At 35.0% G+C, this 13,133-nt stretch overlaps 1 protein-coding gene across 1 annotated transcript in view; it reads left to right on the top strand.

Annotated features, from left to right (window-relative positions):
• The window catches only part of LOC137405156 (sulfotransferase 1C2-like), a 92,524-nt gene that overhangs the window by 63,759 nt on the left and 15,632 nt on the right, over positions 1–13,133 (top strand). The window lies entirely within an intron of this gene.

Genomic DNA, 13,133 nt, shown 5'->3' with positions numbered 1-13,133 from the left:
GCAATTGTATCCAATTAAAGTGGCCCATTTAGAAGCTGGAATATGTTTTGTCTTACTGAATAGATCTTGAATTTTTTATAAAAAGTTCAAGATCTATTCAGTAAGACAATATATAAACCATATAATAAATATTACGACTATGTTATAACTTGAAATATAATTCTTCGAAAATTTTATAGAGTTTTATTACAATAGCCGTTGACACTAAAGAATACAGGCTATATATTTATAGATCCTCAGTCTTTGTCAACATGTGGTTAAACAGAAACACGATGCTTTACAGGGTAGTACAAATAGTTTTACAAGCTCATGAGGAAATATACTAGTTGTTTTACATATTTACTGTATAGCTACAGAGATTACTCCTCTTTTAGAAGGCTTTGTAAACTCTGACATTCACAGCAACGAAAACTGATACCAATGAATAAAATCTTGCGCAACAAAACTGTAATGACACCACCTTGTGGTAGCCTAATATATTTAAGTTTCAACCATTTCTGCTGCCTTGAAAGATTGACAGCATGAGAGAGCAGGAATGAGTCATTCTTTTCTGTCAGTCTTGCAATATATTCCAATACTGAAACTTTAACAAATTTGATGATTTGTCAAGAATTCTGCACACTGAACCATCTCTATTAATCTTGGACAAGAAAAACTCATACAATGATGTTTCTAACTGACCCATCTCCAAACAGTCTATAGCTATCAAGGTCGTTATGTACACTGTATTATGTACATTAGGTCTCTTGTTCCCACCATATCTACCGATTGAGCAACTCGGATACCTAATACTACCAATTCGCACAATGAATATTACAATTAAAGATAATCGCTTTCCGTTGCTGTCTTACCTAAAAACCATCATTAATCATTGTTTATGTAACAGCTAATGTATTGTAAAACAGTCATTACTACATAATGCAATCAGGAGGCTATAGTTTCGTTTCAGGAAATTCACCAATCAGTAAGCAGAAAAATACTCAGGCAGATCTCCACATTAGCAGGCGGCAAATTTTACAACTTGGGCCTATCACAGGGCTTGACACAAAATCAGAAGTGGGGAGCTACTCAATGCTGATTGGTCATTTAAAAATACAGCGTTCGAATTGGTAAAGCCTGATTGGTTCAACTGATTTTAGCTTCAGCTTTGTCAGAACCTGTTGAAGCTGAAGTTGGTGTATTCACTGTTTTATTTCACACAAAAAATTGTGTTCATGTTTCAACCTAAAATGTGCTTTTCAATGCATTAACTCAGTTAAATGTATTTTCAATCGCTTGATTGCTAACCAATTGTCAAAGTATTTTTTCTGTTTTGTTGTGAAGGAAAATGGCTGTGTAATTAGCACCGATACATTAAAAGTCTATAATGAATAAAGGTCAGAAACAATAGTACTTAGGTTAATGTGAAGGTGGACTATAAATATATTTTATAGTAACGAAGTGATGAACGACGACAAACAAAAATGTAATATCGGCAGAGCCCAGTCGGTCAAAGTCAGTCCGTCAGTAGTCACATTGTCAGTCGTCGTTGCTTTGTTGGTCATAATGGTTTCTGTCTGTGTAAAGCTGTCCCTCATTGTAGTCGCAGTGGTTGTTTGAGTTGTCTCGTTCCACAAGTCGAGTCTAGGTCTCGTATTGGTCATAGAGTCGAGTTGAAATGGTTGTGGTATGGATAAAACGTATGCTTTGAAATTATGGTTTTTTGCGTAGTCTCTGTATAGTTCCATTGGGCTGGGCTCTGCCGCTGGTGGTGGATTTGAAGATGTTGATGGAGTGGCTGTCGATGATCGAGAATTAAAAGTTTTGGTAGATGATATCAATTCTTCGATGTGGCCTATCAAAGAAAATATGGTTGTGTATTGGTGCAGCTGCACTTGGTTTCAACTGATTAACTCATTTGCATGAGTTGCCATAATTCAAATTACTACTACAATACACAGACTTGAGATGATTTACTCATTCAAGTTTTACAAAAACCAGCCAAGTCTTCTATTCCAAATGATATTACATTTATATAGACAACTTATATTCAATTCATGTAGATCTGTGTCTCAAAAAAGGTAGTTTCAAAAAAGTTCCAATTTTGAAAAAATTGTTATTTGCTGAAACAAAGTTAGACTTGCACCATAAAAACTGCTAAGTATACAAAGTTTGACTAAAATAATATACTTATTACATACAAAACACAGTTATGAGTGTTATTTAAATAATTATATAAAGTTAGTCATAAAAATGAGTTCATGAAACCCTAATTTTGAACTTTTTGGCGTGAGTATCATCTTTCAAACCAATAATCACACCAAATACTCTAAATAAATTGTCATAAACATGTTTCAAATAATAAAATTATATTCAATAACTCTGTTTTTGACAGACTTTATAGACAGTTCTAAGAATCAATATAATTCTATTGTAAGTGAATGATAACTTTAGGCTGACTACGGCTGGCAGCCTAAAAGTGTATTTTTATTCGAACATAACGATTCAAATTTACAAAACTTGAAAAATAATAAAAACTTTGAAACATCAACATTAATGTTTTTATTTAATTCATGTAGTTTTTTTAATGTTTTACCATTTTTGAATCTGCATATTTACTTCTGGATTTGAAAAAATTGATCGCGAATGATAAAACTTAAAGTCACTTTTATGATTTGCGGTTTAGTTAGATACCGGTATCGGTTTAGTATTTTGGGTATGATTTTTGCCAGAAATATCATTGAGGCAAATTTTAAGTTTTTTGTTTTTGGCTTGAAAATTCTCTTTTGAACTAAAAGAAAATTTTCTTCCATAACTTAAAATTAATCGTACATGGAATTGGTAAACTTCCAAGGCGAGATAACCCGCGTTGGTAGCCTTACTATGATATATTTCACGAGTTACTTCGTGGGTGGTTGTGAATGAGTGAATATTTAGTCTAACACAGTGTGATAACTCTTTGCTACTTTTTATTAATTTATAATTAGTTACTTTGTTGTAAATCATGAATTAAAACTCTAAAAGCAGTGTATCAAAATTGACAGATTGAAAACAGGTAAACTGCAGTCAGGGCTGTGAAAAGAAGCCACAGGTTAAAATTGCAACTTTTGAAAGGTAATCAAAATGTTGAATTCATTAACTGTTAAGATGTTACATATTTTTTGTTAAAAGAAAACTCGCGCCGAAACACTAAGATCTCTTTGACAAAAGGAAACTTGTTAAGATTCAAAATTGTCAGGCTCTGTCATATCTCCCTTATAAAATCATTATTAAAATATTATTCTATCATATATATAAAAAAAAATTGTTTTTTAAAACAGTATTAAATGAGGCTAGTTTCTTTGCTTTAGTTAACGCAATTATTTTTTAAATTAAGTTTCCCTATATTACTGTTAGTCAAATGCACAGCAATAACTATATAATCCAGTTAATTACAAGCCATGATTAGCATCAATGATGTGAATAACACTCACGTTTTGCTCCATCACAGTTTCTTCTAAATTTAAAATTGCAGCAATCGCAAAAGTTATCACTGCAACACTTGCATCCACTTGTCATTTCAGACATTGTTTTCTTCAATAACAGCAAAACATAATTAATATTATTAATCAAGATTAGGAAAGTTACATTGAGTCTGTTTTTTGTCAGTGCAGTTTCAAAAAGAGTTAGGAGTTTGATATCTGAAACAATTCAAAAAGCTTTTGTAACATAGCAGGGATCGCTAAACATATTATGGAAGTGTTTACTTTTTCATATCCATTTCCATAAACATAAATATTTCCATAATTTTATGGAAATGTATATGGAAATTTTATTTTAGAAATATGGAAGTGTAATGGAAATAGAAATAATATCAAAATGAAATATGGAAATGTTATGGAAATGGAAATAATATGGAAATGAAATAGAGAAATGTTATGGAAATGGAAATAATTCGGAAATTAATTATGGATACGGTATGGAAACGGAAATAATATGGAAACGAATCATGGAAATGCTATGGAAATGGAAATAATGTGGAAATGAAATAGAGAAATGTTATGCAAATGGAAATAATAAGGAAGTGAATGATGGAAATTTTATGAAAATGGAAATAATATGGAAATGAATTATGGAAATGGAAATAAAATGAAAATTAATTATGGATATGGTATGGAATTAGAAATAATATCGAAACGAATTATGGAAATGCTATGGAAATGGAAATAATATGGAAATGAAATAGAGAAATGCTATGGAAATAGAAATAATATGGAAATTAATTATGGATATGGTATGAAAATGGAAATAATATGGAAACGAATCATGGAAATGCTATGGAAATGAAAATAATATGGAAATGAAATAGACAAATGTTATGGAAATGGAAATAATATGGAAATGAATTGTGGAAATGTTATGGAAATAATATAGAAATGAATTAAGGAAATTTTATAGAAATTGTGACATACACATAATCCATGTAACATAGCAACTTGGTAATACTTACAGTTAATTTAGGCAGCGAGAATAGGACATAAAATACAATATAGGCTGTAAACTGGACAGCAAATAGTCAGCAAAGAGGACTGTTAAAATAGAGTTATAACTTTAATACTATCTGGGGCAAGAGCAACTGCTAGCAAACTGATATATTGTGTGAATATGTGAATATTCTCTGACATCACCAGTTTACGTAGAATTCCTTGCATATAATTTGTGCATTCTTGTCACTTTGGAACACACCTAATATTCACATTTCACAAGGCTTCAATAAAACCAGTTTTTACCAGTTTTTAAAACCTTTCATAATTTTAACATAACATTTTTTGGATGACAATTATGCTTCCTGATGTGAAATTACATACATCACATCTAGCAAATGTCATGAACAATGTATGTTTGACTGAAGTTTATAAAATAAATCTAGCAGCAAACAAGGTTTTGCTTTAGCATGGTGAATTATGGGATGTGCAAGTTTCTATTGATTCTTAGCAATGTAAAGTTTACAAAAGACGAGGATTGTAGAAGATATAGATACTACTCATACTAGTTGACTCTAGTCATTGTGTCACTTCAATAGCTGTGAAGTGGAACCACAGAACATAAGAGAAGGCAACTGCCGTAAAGACTACAGCAATGACTGTTAGAATAAATTACTCTTGCAAGCAGCCCTTCAAAAAGTTACAATATAAAAACACATGCATATGCTCGAGTATCTCTGAACATACACATCACATGTTATTTACAGATATTCATAGACTTGCCCTTCTTATCGATGTTTATGTTATTTTACGTAGGAAAGTATTTCTCGACTTGCGCAGAAAAAAGTGTTGTGAAAATTTTAATGACTTGCGTATGATACTAATACTAAAGTTATTTGTTGTTGTTTGTTATTCATCACTTATCACAAAATATTGCATTTTTGTATGGATGAGCATATAATCCTACCGCTGTTGTACTAACGTCGTATGTTTAGACTAAATATTATAATACTCTAATTAACCTGATTATTACCAACTACACTTTATGACTACCTTCAATATCAATTGATGCTAACGTCTGTGAAAGAACACATTCATTTCATTGATAACAGTGATGAGACTTTAATATATGTGACCCAGGCAGTCAGAATGTACAATCGTGCTAAAACAACATTTTTGAGTTATTTACAGATTCAAAATCACCAATATCTGAGGATTTTAATGCAATCTAAATCTTTTAAATCGGATTATATATGCCCAGGTTATGCAAGATTTAGTAGAGAAGGTCTCACGATGAACTAAATCTGTTGTTTTGAGTTTAGGCAGGATAAGGTTGCCGATTCATGAATCGTAAATCATGGTATTTGTTTACAAATCAAAATGCCATAGCAACAGACCGCTTAATCTCAACCTATATTGATGAAACCTGGCATTCTACACATTAAAACCCTGAAAAAGATGATGGTCACATTTTTATTTAAATTTGATTGACGGTTGACCTTCCAAAGGTCAGGGTAAGGTCAGCAATATATGTGGCTAAAAGCTCACCTTCCTGGAGATTTACATTAAAAGGGTATGCTTCAAACTGGGCACTTCTCATCAAGCTATATTGCTATGACTGCATATAATGACAATCCCACGACTTATCAAAATGTTGGAAGTGTTTTTAAAATTGTCCATCTATACAGAAGGTCATGGTAAGGTCAACGAAAGGTGACCACAGAGGGCATCAAGATGCGGAAATATCAACCCAACTCATCAAGTGACCATTCAATCTAGAGCTATTTTTATGTAGTTTAACACTAACACATTGTAGCACAGAGTACACTGCAGAGATTTATTGTAGCCCATTCAACGGGTTTGCTTGTTATGTTAGTGGCAGTTTGTTCCAACACAACCATACCAAATGTGTCCTTCGGTAATCCTTGATACACAGTTTTAACGAGGCTTATTTGTTTAGATGACATAAAACTAGTGCAGAATTTCTTAAATTTGCATCCACTTACTAGTTTGATATCAACAGCTATAATGGGAAAGTTATCAGCAGTGATAGGCTGATCGTTATTCTCTGTAATTTAATTAATTAGGATGATCGCTGTTACTCTCCTAATCGTTAGCAGCCACATATTGCGTAAGCAGCTGTATTTCTGAGGTTTCCCTATTATCACAATCCTCATCATCGCTTTCACTATAATCTGAGGCAGCCTACTTAGATTCTAAGTAGAAATACTTAGAAATACATCTAAATTATTAGCGTCAACTAGCTGTAATTTGTGCGACGGTTCATTTTGTTTTAGCCTGAAGCGTTGAAACAGAAAATGGCCATATACACGCGCCCACCCGCAATTAGAGTTTATACTTAAGATCTTGGGTTATGGCAAATTCCATAGCAACCACCGATATGGGTAGATTTAAATGGCAATTCTGGCGTTATGATTGGTCAGACACAAAAATAAACAAGACCACGTGAAAGAGCAGGGTTGAATGCACTATAAACCACTGTTTACTAAAATAGTGACGGTGAGTCATATAATAGCATATAGCATGCGTTGCGCTCTATCGTGAACAATCCAATTACCGCACGATTGTACATTCTGACTGCCGGGGTCACATATTAATACATGAATGCAAAAACTACATATGGCACGGCTTCCGAAGAGTGCAGACAAGTTTTAGACCGCATGATACTAACAATGAAAAAGCGCAAAACCTAAAGGTCAACCAATAAGTGCCCAAATTTATGATAACTCATCAGAAATTTTTGAACTCCTGGAAAACCTCAAAGAGATATCCAGACACAAAAAATTTGTCAAAGAGTAAGTAAACCTCTGTTTTGAACTGGCACTGAAAAGCAATAGTTTCATTCAACTGTACTCCTAGGTGTAAAAACAATACCCTCCAGTTTCCTTCTACCGCACTCATGGTTAGCTTGACAATGTCCTACTGTTACACTCGACTGTACTGATAATTACTATGACAATATCATATTGTTTAGGTCAATTGTACCTATAGGTACCAATATTGTACAGGTCACAATATCCTACTGTTTTATTAAAAAGTCAGGAAATTTCACTCGACATCCCAAAAAATATAGTTATTGGTCCAAACACAATATGGAACAAAGTATTAAAAAATATGAAGAGAAAAATTTTATGCTCTAACCACAAAAGGTTGCAAAGATCATGGGTACTACTAAAGATAACAATTGACCAAAAATTTATCAGAATAGAATTAAAGAAAAGAAAGCGCAAGGTAGAAAGCGCAACAATCATCCAATAAGGCCACTACACAATTACCAAGTACGCGCAATGATACAAAACAACCAAAATATAGCTTACCCTTAAATCATACATGTATATGGGCTTTTGCGATTATGAAAGTTTATTGGAGGTGAATCTTTTGGGTTCCCATAGACTTATTCGACAAAAGCCTAGGTTTTTCGTTGGAACTGCTACTTTTTCGTTGACCCCGCAAAATACTTTAACGTGAAAAGGTAGTGGTGAAAATCTTGGCTAATGTTCTTGTAGGAAGGTTTCGTTATCCATGTAAAGTCTGTTGGACTGTTCTAGAAATATTGGCAGCGTGAAGAAATAACACACACGGACACACAAAAAGTAGCTACTAGTCATAAGGACCAGAACAACAGCAAAGTGACGGTGATCTAATCTGACACTGTATATTAATATTACTTCAGACTACAACGGATGACGGATAAACATCTACGTAAAATGCTATAGAAATTGCTTACAAAGACTAATGATCCAAATCTCTGAAAACATTGCGGGAACGTTAAATCATACAATTTTTTTGTCATATATTTCAATATATCAGAATCTTGGCTTTCGAATGAGCCATTGTTTGACATGGTGAGACAGACATTGGTTGGTGTTTATAGGATTTCCCCAAAGCTCCACCGCAAAAATTTTCAATGGTGAAAGCTCGAAAATTGTGACGTCACAATTTTCATATTCACTGTTGTGTGCTGTTACCGCTTATTTTATTGCTTACCGCTTATATTTATCAACTACGACAATGAGGCTAGTGGCAGGCAAAAGTAGGACAACTCAAGAGAACCAACAAAGATGACAAAGGAATCAGTGTCATTAGCTCTCCATGTAAAAACTATTTCTATGATAAACAACTCAGATTCCAAGCACCATACTATGTTTTCCTGATGATATTATGCACTAGCCCTCTCATTTTACTGTGATGTTGAGGGGCACGACTGAGACTAATTAATTTCAAGCATTGCGTCAGGCCTGTATTCCCTGGTTGCAAGTTGGAGCGGCCAATGTTAGGCGACTAGTTATGAGCATCTGAGGGTTTGGAGGGGACGGTGTCAGCCCCCCCCCCCCCAACAGGTTTCTTTTATGTAGGGCCTCAACCCGGCATCTCACGTAGTATTAAAGGGAAACTAAACACAATTTACTGATGAAGGCCAACTTTTACCCTATTTGTTTTGTGTAATTTACTAAATTTATCAAAATATAAATTATTTCTTACAACAGATAAATACTCAAAAATAATATTTTAAAAACAAAAAATGCCTGTGCATTCACATATAACTGAGTAAGATTCTATCGGAAAGTATAAACATTTTTTCTATTATTTGAGATTTGTTTGTTTTAGGTGATGTGACTGCCAAGACGTTTTCAGATTAAAATAGGCTAAACTTGACTGCAGTTGAAACACTCAGAAAAAAAAACATCTTTTTTTAGCGTTTCAACAAAGATCAATTTTGCCGATTTTATTTTAAGTTCATCCGAAGGTTTCTACGCTTTCGTTGGGCCATTGCCAAGCTGATGTTTGCTAAAATTTGACATTTTGCAAACCTTTATAAAACTCATTAACAAAAATATTTTGCCGATGATGATAATACTGACGCCCAAGAACTATTAAAAGTTGACGTTTATCTTATGGCTTGGAATAAAGTGATATTCTACAGCGATAAAAACCGTTCCCGTTGGGCAAATAACTGTTCGAGTTAATGATGTTGAGGTCGAGTTATCTAAAGCAATTTATCATTGCGTGTGAACAGACCAAACAAATCCGTTCGAGTTAACCAAGTGTTCGTGATAAAATTTTACATTTTATCCGAGGGCGAGTTATCCGAATTTGACTGTACTTAGCCGTCAAAAATTTCTAAAAAGTTGGGGCGGCTCAGCCGGCCAGCTGCCCCAGGGAATACGGGCCTGAAAAGTGTTCTGTTCTGGAAAACTGTAACCAGATTTTAAAAAAGGCTTTGTAGCCAAGTTTCGTTTTGAATTAAAAATAGAATTAATTTGCATTTCGTATGATTGGTATGCAATCACGGGTAGGCACTCCGAGCGTTGCGATAGGCGACGGTGAGAAGAAAGAGAGAAGGGTATATTACAAAAAGCACACCATCTCATTCACTTTTAGAAATGCTCTCAATTGAAAATACAGTATACCTCAAATAACCTAAAATCCAAAAATTTTACCAATTAAAACACTCACCTCTTCTAACGATATACAACTTTCAAAAGACACTTTCGGGTGAAAACGAACGTTTAATGTAGACCTTTGAATATCAGGATTCGATATATAACGGCTACAGGACAAGCTTATGCAATGAACTTTTGACCTCCTCATTGGATTGGCCACAAACACGTATTTACCAAAATGCAAAGGCGTTGGGGTTTTCCCTTCAGTTCATCGACTCCGAGCCGTGTAGCCTCGTTGTGCTACACGGCTCTGCATCAACCAGAATGTCAAGATAAATATCATTGTATTGTTTTGACTCTATTTGCAATTCCCGATTGAGTAAGCATGGCTAGCGGCTAGAAAGTCTGTGAACTGGGAACTAGTTTTTGTTGTAACAAATTATTGCCACAAGTCTGACAGTTTTTGCCTTATAAGCGTGTAAGTGTTTCCTAAACGAGAATCGGAACATAGCGCTTTAACTTTGTCGTTATTGATCTTCTGTTCTTCAGTGACTGGGCCACAAATAAACCCTCATGCAAGATTAACTGCACACAATTGTGGTTGGAAGGACAGGTATTGGGTACTGCATCCATTTCCTCATTCGAGATGTTTGATAGCAAGCTGTCAGACTCTTCCAGCGCATCCAATGAGTCATAAGTGATCAATGAAGCGGAAGAAGAGTTGACTATGTTGCAACATTTACAGTCATCCACTATGCTTTTAGAACTCAAGCTAGATAGCTCACTCAAATTTTCTGCAGAGGGTGGTACAATGTGCTCAGGATGGAAGTTCCTGATGCATAGCCCGTTTGCAGTTCTAGCACGCCCCATACCTACAGCCAATTGTCCAGGCTTGAACATATTGTTGCAGCCTACTTCAACATTATCAAGTGTAATTCCTTGGGCTTTGTGGACTGACAACGCAAAAGCTAATAACAGAGGCAACTGTGATCTGCAGCCGCTAGTCATCTGACATGAAGGGTTGATTGAAGCTACGACCAAAACAATGTGATTATAAACTAAAAAAGCTAAACAACTGAGTCATGGGGTACCTTTACAGATCTTCTGCATGTTCTATATTTAGCAACACAACTGTCGTTTACCCAAATAATACTGCCTTACATAACTCACTACTAATATGAAGTGCAGCCATCCCGAAGTTGTTTAAAAACTCACTAGATAAACTTGTGAGGTTTGATAACAATGGGATCATCGTGACATTCAAACTTGACCTTAACACAAGTATCCTGCATAGCACCAATTAGAGGTGGAACGAGACAGGTTTTTTAAGTTCGAGACGAGACTCGAGACACTGTCTTGTAAAAATTCGAGACTCGAGACACGAGACAGTAAAATAATGAGCATTTGGTGATGATTTCACTACACAAGTACTAGCTACTTGGTATATATAAAGTTAATAAAACTATTTTTAAATTGAATTTTCGCCTGGTGTAAACGATTTAAATACAACATTTTAATAGCGATATGCATGTAGTTTTTGTAAACAAAAGTGACACAAACAGCACTAAAATACCGAAGTTATATATTCTAAGAATTTTGAGCTTGATTGATCATAATTATTATAAACATATTGCTTTGTACATGTATATTTTAACCATCTATTGAATAGTTCTTACTTTTTAATGTAATGAAACCGATAGCCGTCGCTCTACAAAGAAATACCGCAACTAAAAGAACACACGATAATACTTTCATTCTTATCGTTTCATTAATGTTAAGTGTTGTTTGTGTATTAACTGTAGTATGTGAATTATATCTAAATTGTACTCATGAAATTATATTAATTACTGTATACATGCACATGTATATTCTTATATTGAGCTAACAAAACGTCATTGTTAACCGAACACGGACTATGGTAGACACGGCCTTTCGTTCGTTTCTCCGTGTCTGGGCAAGTTTTACCCGCGATTGGTAGTATATACGTAAAAGAGGCCCGAATTTTATGAAGGGCAGTTGGTGTTTAGACACGATACGATAAAATACAGACATTTTACCCGCAAAAGTCTTATTTATTAAATTGGATTATCCGAAGAGTAATTAGATACGACCCGGTATCTGTTTTAAGGACACAGAACCGAACTAAAATATAACAGGGCCGTTGTCCGGACTACATGATTAGACTCAGTGGCCAACATAATCAATAGCAACAGGTAGTAACGGACCGGGTATAACTTTAAAGGCAGTTGCCCGCAATCCATTACAATATATGGAGTTGTCGCTACCGTAAGAAGCCATGTTTTAACAACCGTGCGCAGGCGCTTTAGTTCTATTTATTGTCTCGAGTTTGGCAATAGTTAAGTCGAGACGAGACCGATATGAGATGAGACAGGTCGATACTTGAGACGTCTCGTGTCTCGTTCCACCTCTAGCACCAATCTCTCCACATGAGCCATTTACTAATGACTCAGTCAAGTTGACGAGAAGAAGAACTGGCACTCACACACAATAGAACATGAGTCATTAGAATCTTCCAGAACAGTGGGTGTGGTTAACAACAATATAAGCATGGGGGTAGACAACTCTTAATAATATAGCATCCCCCTTCAAGCTCTAAACAAGAGTATAATGATTGAACTTACAACAAAAGTAAAATATAATAAACTGAATGAGAAATATGTAAGAACTGTTTGTTTGCTATGAGATACAAACAAATTGAATACTATCAATGATTGTCTTTGCTAATCATGACCAGTTGCCTTAAACTTTATTGGGGACTTTTGATTCTCGGAGATCTGCGTAGAGGTGCATTTGGCTTCATACTGACGACATCTGATCTGTTTCTGAGCATCATGGTTCTGCTTCATCCTTGACTTATATTGTTGATTTGATGCTATGAATCGGGCATGATCTGGTTGTTTGGGCAGCAAATCATCCGGATGAGTTACCACAGTGGTTCTAAGTTTCCTTCTCATCAACAACTCTGCAGGGGAGTACAGGCCAAACTGTGGTGAAAAACGGTAAGCCAGCAGTGCCAGATATAGGTCCTCTTCTTTAACCAGCATTTTCTTGATGGTTTGCACTCCTCTATCTGCAGCTTCATTTCCTCTATCTTTATAGTTGCATGTCTCTGTTCTGTCTCTGTCAGAGAACGACTTGCAGCAGCAACCAGCCTCCGACTTCCATCATCTTGAACTTGTGTGAGTGTAGCACCAAGACCCACTTTGCTTGCATCTGAGGTTATTACAGTTTCTTTCTTTACATCATATATAGCGAAAACAGGTGC

Source organism: Watersipora subatra, chromosome 9, assembly GCF_963576615.1.
Source record: "Watersipora subatra chromosome 9, tzWatSuba1.1, whole genome shotgun sequence".
NCBI classification, from domain to species: Eukaryota; Metazoa; Bryozoa; class Gymnolaemata; order Cheilostomatida; family Watersiporidae; genus Watersipora; species Watersipora subatra.
This window is presented reverse-complemented; position numbering and strand designations above follow the sequence as displayed.